General features: G+C 36.7%; 1 long non-coding RNA gene across 1 annotated transcript; it reads right to left on the bottom strand.

Moving 5' to 3' along the window:
• Positions 1 to 2352: 2352 nt before the first annotated feature.
• On the bottom strand, positions 2353 to 5119 carry LOC149133963 (uncharacterized). Its single transcript, XR_016243508.1, has 2 exons — positions 4376 to 5119; positions 2353 to 3950 (listed from the first exon to the last, which is right to left on the bottom strand). It is a non-coding gene; the product is annotated as an uncharacterized LOC149133963 (long non-coding RNA).
• Between the last annotated feature and the right edge of the window lie 3272 nt (positions 5120 to 8391).

Here is an 8391-nt window from a genome sequence, read left to right on the forward strand (position 1 = left end):
TCTGACTTATATGTTCATTAGTGTATATGTTCGTATAAAATGCTCTACCGAATACACCCACTTGCAACGGTTGGAAGTCGTAGGAATCAACGTATGTCTAAGACTTGACCAATTCATAGAAAATACAGAAAATAAATATCTTATATACATTACCTCATATATATATATATATAATTTTATTAAGTTTTCTCATGGAATCTGTTTTCGTACTTCTCAAAATTGGAAATAACTTAGGAGAAAGACCGACCACCATACATGCCGTTTCGACTTGGCCATTGATGAGCAAAACACGAGAGTCTACGTGGTCGCTCAATCTACCAGAAATAATCAGCTCTATTTTCCTTAAACTACACCATCCTGTCGTAAATAAGAACCACCTAAATTACATGGTCCTTGATACCCACGAAAAAATATTGTTGGTCATGTCTGGCTGGAAGGTAGTGATTTATGAAGCTTGACCTGGGGTTAAAGAACAACTTGCTCCACAATGAAAATGAGGTTACGTGGGTTTTTATTTCATTTCATTTTTTTTCCACATATATTCTAAGTTGAATGTAATTCGATGTCTACTACAAATTTAAAATATCTTAATTTCGTTCCAGATTTGTTCACTTGCAACTAGCATGATGCAAAAGGATCCTTGAGTTTTGAAACTTTACTTATTCTGCAAAAGATTGCCGCTATTGAACTCGAGGGTAAATCTTGACGAAGTAATCCTATGATGAAAAATATTCCAACCATGACCATCCCGTTCTTTTAGCTGCTGTCAAAACCATCCTGTAAGGGGAGCGACCACTTATGTGCAGGGATAAATCTCAAAAGTTAAGGAAAATGGATGAAATTTTTATGCTTTAACTCCTTTCACGTGAGTGTCCATAACATATATATGGCTGTGTGTATGTGTATATATATATATATATATATATATACACCCACACACACGCATGTAAGTGGGTGTATGTATATATATATATATATATATATATATATATATATATATATACATATATACATATATATGTATATATATAAATACGCATACACAGACAATCCTCACATAGATAAAAAAAAAAAAAAAGAGAGACGTTGTAAACTGTACGTACCTAAGACTGTGTTGTGTGTGTGTGTGTGTGTGTGTGCACGAGTTCTAAATACATATTTCACAACCAAAAATTATCTATTCCGCAAATAAAACCGCGCTATATTCATTTTCGAAGCAGATCGATAACTTATATTTAGCTCCACGCTAGCATTGATTCAAAGATAGCACGGATGTTGTGGGTGTATCTATATCTATTCTATATGGACATTTTTTCGCCAATAGCAACACCACTTCATACATTTTATACGCATTTCAGTGTGTGTGAAGGTGTTTTTCTCTGTGTGGATGTGTATGTATGTGGGCGTATTTGTAAAACATCATATATGGAATTTCAGTGAAGGAAAGAGAGACTGTTTCAAAATTAACGATATTCTGTAAAAACCAATTACTAATCAAAACAAATCTCCAAGGTAGGTGTCACCAAAGGTAATAATGATGTCTCGTCGGTAATTAAAAGAGATCAATTAATTTGTCCTGTTAAATAAACGAGTTAGTCTATACAATGAAGTGTAAATTATATAATAGCTATCGGCTAGACAATGTAACCACAGCGATTGGGGTTGTTTCTTTTTATTATTATCATCAATATATGGTAGTTAGGCTGGATATGACAGACATCGCACGCATAATATAAGATAATTGTAGAGGAATACGCAGACAAGTGACACAGACATATTTAGATACGTAGACAGACTGAAATGGAGAGTAAGAGAAGCGAACAGAAAGTAGTTTAATGAATAGAAACAAATAGGGCGGGAGTCAGGGGTAGATCCGCTAATGAAATGGTAACGAATCGTGTTTGTAAAGGGGCTGCGAAGTTCATCAAAATATTATATTAGAAGTATTTGCCATATAAAAGTGTTGGTAACAGAAAAGACGAGTGAATGTAAAGAGAAGCGGAGATATGAAATTCATTTCCTAACTTTCGACAGGAAACAAAAACTAGTCCCCCAAAACATCAGAAAACTAGAAAAGAAAAAGGTTGTGTAATGACAAATTAGCAAATTAGTTTGGGTTTTTTTGTCTGATGAGCCAAGTTTGAATTGTGAATAATTTCCACTGGGTGGGCAGCTGTCTGACCAGACTCATTCAATTGATGATGATGTTTGGACCATAAAAACCTACTTAAATGGTTTTTGGAGGGTTTTTTTTCCTCAATGCCACTCAACATTACCAATACAACCACCATTTCCCCCCTATTGGAATAAACTCAAGAAATTAATAATAATAACAGAACAGTAATCGAAATATATAGTTGTTCTCGCTGTCGTGTCTCAGATCAAATTATACAGCAATTTATTCATCATCATCATCATCATAGTCAATGCCCTCTCTCTATCTTTAACTACAATCGTCGAAATGGTTTACTCAGCAAATAATAATATAGTAATCGAGATAGGTTAAAACACTTTCGACTAAAAAAAAAAAAAAGAGAGATAACGTTAACAAAGAAATCAGGTTTGCTTTTAACTAAAAACCAAAATGATAATAATAATTAAAGTTGCAATGATTAAATCATAAGTGAATTATGATGGTGAACAAGCAAATAAAAACACTTGGTAAGCATTTTAGAGCAACTTCTTTTAGCCTGGCATGTCTGTCTTACGTAAATAAAATATAGAAATTTCATCTGTGCTGGGTGTGTTGATGGGACAGCGCAGTGTCAAGTGTGTGTAGAATATATGTTAACACTGTATAAACAACATATTGAAATAAAGCAACTGGCTACATCCGTGAATGAGAGAGAAGTCCTCTTCTAATTGACACCAAAATTACTGGCAGAAACGACAAATTAAAAATCTGATGTTCCGATAATACAAAACCATTGAATATAAATAGCAATGTTGTTGATTATTTCAGTTACACAATATGTTAGAGAAGAAATTTATGGAAGAGCTAAAATCTTCAACAAGAAATGACATAGTTTTGCTATATTTTCCTCCTTACCAAAGTAATGGCACCGACTGTGATGTCGCTATTAATAACTGTGTTAGTAGTGCTGGCTGGAAACTGTTTATTATTGAAATAAACAGACGAGGCAGTTTTGTTGTAGTGAGGCAACGAGATTGTGGCTTCAGCAGATAAGGACTGACGAGCTTCTTGGCCGACTCTTTATATATTATAAACAGTTTTCCCATTGCACACACACACACACACAAAGATGACAGAGGTTGGGGGGGTGAAGCCATGCTCAGTTGGGTCGGCTGAGTGTTAGAAAATAAAATAAAATACAGAAGCCACTAGTTAGATTTACTGCCATCAGGACTTGCCCCCTTTTCTTACCAAAGTGTTGGGAAATCATTCTGTTACCCAAACACCTCGACAAGATCCAGACACAAAGTTTCAAGTAAGAATGTAAATGCAAAAGAATTTTAAAGGATTGTCAAAGCTTAGTTTGTAGAAGAAGGAAGACCTTCAACGCCACTTGCAGAAACAAACGAGAAGGCCAGGACGAGTGGCGGGTAGAATTCTGGCGACCGTCTTTGGTTGGTGCTGGTCTCTGCCGTAATTAAAAGAATGAAGTCAATTCCCAAGACAAAGCTTTAAAGTTAGTCTTACCAGCTGTGAACAAGGGAAAAAAAAAAGATTTGTCTGTTGCTTAGTCGGTGTTATTTAACAGTGAGAAGACAGTGTGAGATTACCTACCTGATGGCAGCTAACATGGACATGTTGAATCACAAGTACAAACATCCAGAAACGGTAGTGTTTCGAAAAAGCATTGCTCACAGCTTAATGTTGTCAGAGACACATACAGGCAGGCAGGCAGGCAGGCTGGCTGGTTGGATCAGTCGATTTATTGAAGTCAAGGGGGTGTTACTCAGACAGCTTACTAGTAGCAACACGACGACTAAAAGAGAGAAAGAGAGATACACAGAAAGACAGAGAGAGGGGGGTGAGAAGCGGCATGTTGCTATTAACAGCTAATTAAATAATATAAACATCTATCTGTCTGTCTATTTATAACTATCTATTTGTAAGACAGTGCGTGCATGTGTAAATATATTTCTATTTTTATTTATTATCAATATTTATTTTTATTCAGTGTTAACTGTGTGGCTTGTTCAGCTCGCACACCCCTTTGGTTTTCAGTAGACAGAAATTACGGTGCTTGGATATTTATTCCCTTCCTCATTCAGGGAGTTAGCTATTATTGGCCCACGTTGCTAAATATAGTTGTTTGACCTTTGCAACGAAACTATAGATATTCTCTTCCCCAGCTCATTGCAAATGCAAAAACAAATCAATAGCAAGGCTTTAGAAGTTAATACTAACCTCAATCGCTTCACTATTGCTTCTCTTTATATGCATATTGCTAACAGTACATGCAGTTGTTACAGGCGTTGTTGTTGTTGCCGCTGCTGCAAACCAAGAACTGAAGTAGTGGTGGTGGTGGGGGGTTACTGGTCTGGGTTTGGGTATCTAAACAATTGCGGCATTACTAAGACAAGGAAGGATCCACCCTGGTTGGCAGTAGTAACTGCAGTAGAGAGAGTGCACATATCGCATGTGCATTAAACAAGAAACAGCAATCGAAGCAATTGCCATAACACTAGTGTGCGCGCGCACACACACACACACACACACACACACACACACGTATACACACGTATACACACAATCTCGCGCAACTAAAGCATTAAAAACTACCGGAAGGCAGGGTTTACTGTTTACATAGGAGAGAGGAGAGAGAGAGAGATGTTAGTATATCGGTATGGTTGCATCAAACTGAGATAAGACTGCACTAATTTACAGTAAGAGGGGTGCGTGGCTAGGCTAGCGGGTTACGAGAGCAGTGATAGAGATATTGGTATATAGAGGATAGATAGACAAAAAAATTGGACAGCTGATGTAATATATACGGGATGCAAATATGCTGCAAAAGAATAGGAAAGCTACAGATGCAATCTTAATGTGCAGCAAATAGGTAGTTAAGTGATTGTCACCACTTATAGTGACTAAAATGCAACTGAATAATGTTTTTACAAAATATATCTCGGACCTACATACACACACACTTTTTTTAGTGCATTTAAATAGAAATTGTGATTTTGAGTTGTTTGTTAGTGTAAAAGTTACAATGAATAAATACTGTAAGTCACTTAAGTAAAGTAACAACACATATGTTAGTAATGTGTGTGTGTGTGTGTTACCGTTGCAGTGTAGTGTGTGTTACCTTTACATTATGTACGTATGTATGTGTATATGCACACACATACACAAACTGTCATGGATATATATAAATGTCCCTCTAATTCCGCACGGACATGGATTCACTCAAGTAAATATTACTGAGTAATCAAACCTAACAGCAGACAATTTTTCTTTGCTTCGCAGAATGCTCAGTTTGCGAGAAGGGAAAGAGGGAGAGAATTAGAAAGCAACGAGTGTAAGAAATACGATGATGTAATACTTATTCTAGTCTTGAAAGGCAGGGATTTCAGTTGCTAGTATCTTCTCATATGCCAACATGACATAGAGGGAAATTAAGATGATTGGCCTTATTGTAGGGAACAGATATATTTAGTCAGTGGAATTAGATCATGAACACTTTATAATAATTATTATTTTATCGAGCAATCATACTGGCTCCTTAAACCAGATTGATGCAGTGAGCCCAGATTTTCATCGTTAGCGTCCTAAGTCCTCTGTGAGTCAACTTTGTAGGATATTGGTGTAGCTAAAATAAGTCACCTATATTATTACTGAGGACAGTTATGTAAAATCTAAGAACCCTAAATTAAGGAAACAGTCTCTCCATGGGTTTTATTCAAAGAAATCAATAATTTACGACCTTGTTGTACATTAATAAATCTTATTTTATCAACTCATGACTCAAAAATAGTGAGGCACTAAAATTTTAGTAACCTCTTCCTTGAGTATACTATGCTTACTGGCCTAATAATATTGATTAGGGAAATTTCCACAGAAAAAGGAATAAAGTCAGAGGAATTGATCAGGTTGTATTTTGTTGCCACTTGTTTGATCAACCCTGCAAGATGAAAGTAAAGTTCAAATCCTTTGAGATTTGAATTCATAATGGAAAGGAAAGGAATTTGCTACAGCAATGATATTCAATTCCCTGTTTCAACCAATTTATTAAACCTATTGCTATATTAATAATACAGAGTTGATAAGGTCTCACTTTATATTCCACAGCCATTTCTATCTCATGAAAATGACAATTCACAAGTCTAGTCATTCTTAATCAGAGCAGTAGTGACCTCTTGGGGTGGAAGTTGTTGTGAGTTCACATAGGGGGAAGTAAGTGGAGCATTGGGTGCTTAACAGGAGCATGAGTTTCACAAGTTTAATATTTAAACCAGGAACAACATTTCTATTTTCAATACATTTTCAAAACAGATTCTTTGTTGGGATTAGAATATCCAGCTGTAGAAACTCTGCCAAATTAGATTGGAGCCTGGTGTTGCCATCCGGTTTCACCAGTCCTCAGTCAAATCGTCCAACCCATGCTAGCATGGAAAGCGGACGTTAAACGATGATGATGATTGTGTTTTCAGTGAGCAGAAACATGATTGATGATGTCCAATATAATTTCATTATATATATAGCTAAGAACAAGCCATTGTACTTGGCATTTGTTGATCTAGAGAAAGTCTTTAATAGAATGCCTCACTCTGTCATATGGTGGTCTCTAAGGAAGCTATCCTGCAGGAGATGTTGTACTTCTTTCAGACACACCATTGAAGGGATGCAAACACAGAAGTAGCAGACCTGATTCAGCAGTTCATCCAAGTTGTTGACACTGCTTTCAACTTTGCAACCAGTGAACCAAAATATTTGGACACCTGGACCTACTCAATCTGAAATGCCTTCAAGACACACAATGGCTGGAAAGCCATCTTGATCCTGTAACCATAAGGCCAAGCAAAGCAGGCAATGTTGTGCAAGATATCCATAGCTTTGGTGCCATTAGTGGCAAGGATGATGTTGTTATCAGCAAACATGAGGTCAAGCACAGATCTGTTGGCATTGGACTGTACCCTGCTTTTGTCTATTGAAAGCCTGCCACACGCATGATGGCATTAATGATAACATTGAACAGGAGAGGGGAGACCACATCTCCTTGTTGAACGCCTGTCCTGATGGCAGACTCCTTAGAGAGGTTATCTCCAATCCAAACCAGGCTGGTTGAACCAACATAGGTACACAATGATCTTCTGAGGGACTTGTTTGGTTTCCAACGATCTGCATAGGGCAGTCATGTTGATGCAGTCAAAGATGAGACTTGAAGTCAATGAATATAACTACTGTCTATTATCCACTGTGCATTCATTCTTCCATCTGCTAACAAAGGGCAAAGATTTGGTTGCAGCATCTGTGCCCAGGTCAGAAACCAGCTTGTTCTACCCTGCTGGGAAGACAGAAAGTTTGTATCTTGCAACCAAGGTTGGTCTTATATGGAATGGTGTCAAAAGGGTTAAGCAAAGAAAACTTAATAATAGAAAATGAGAATCTAGCAGGGAGTAGAAAAAAAAAACTTTTCGCTTCTAGTTCTGATTGGTTTCAGTTTCAAGACTCAAACAGGAACTCACAGCAATTCTTATAACAGATATTCTAAGCTGCATTCAGAAAAAGGCCTCTTGAATGGATAGCATAAAAAGCTCATGGACACACTTTAACCTCTGGCACACACTGTACTGTCTCTCTTCTCTGCTTTTTTTTATCATTGTTACTATAATGGTCTTTGGTACTCTGGTAGTACACCACTACATTGCAGCACATGGTACCTTTTTCTACCACTAATATAATGGTCTCTGGCAAGTTTCATGCCTCTTCCATTTAAGAACTCCCGAGTCATTCATCTCCTTTTTTCTCATTATTGTGTCTACCCCACCCCCCAGGTTTAACACTAATCAACTAAGCATTATGCTAAGTCCTTCACCAAAACTTTGACTTTGGGAATGCCCTTCCAGCTCATATCTTTCTTGCGGTTGTTCACTTGCAACAGCCTAACTGAAACAATAATGGAATTGATATCATCAGAGGGTCTATGATGGCTAGAAGTACACTGCCTTTCCTCCAGATCCAATTAGTTGAAGAAATTTTTTCAAGGTACACAGATGAAAATGTAAGAGAAATATCTTGATGTTTTAAGAAATAATCAAAAGAGATCTTATTATGATAAATAAATACTTGATGTTGATGAAATGAGTTGAGGAAAAGAATGTCTTTTTTGTCAAAGAAATAAAAATTAGTAACTTTGATTTAACAAGTCAAAAGATGGATTAAACACATTTATTGGGAGGAAAAGGTAAAGGTGACATAAA

Source organism: Octopus bimaculoides, chromosome 10 (genome assembly GCF_046866305.1).
Source record: "Octopus bimaculoides isolate indiv1 chromosome 10, ASM4686630v1, whole genome shotgun sequence".
Taxonomy (NCBI): Eukaryota; Metazoa; Mollusca; class Cephalopoda; order Octopoda; family Octopodidae; genus Octopus; species Octopus bimaculoides.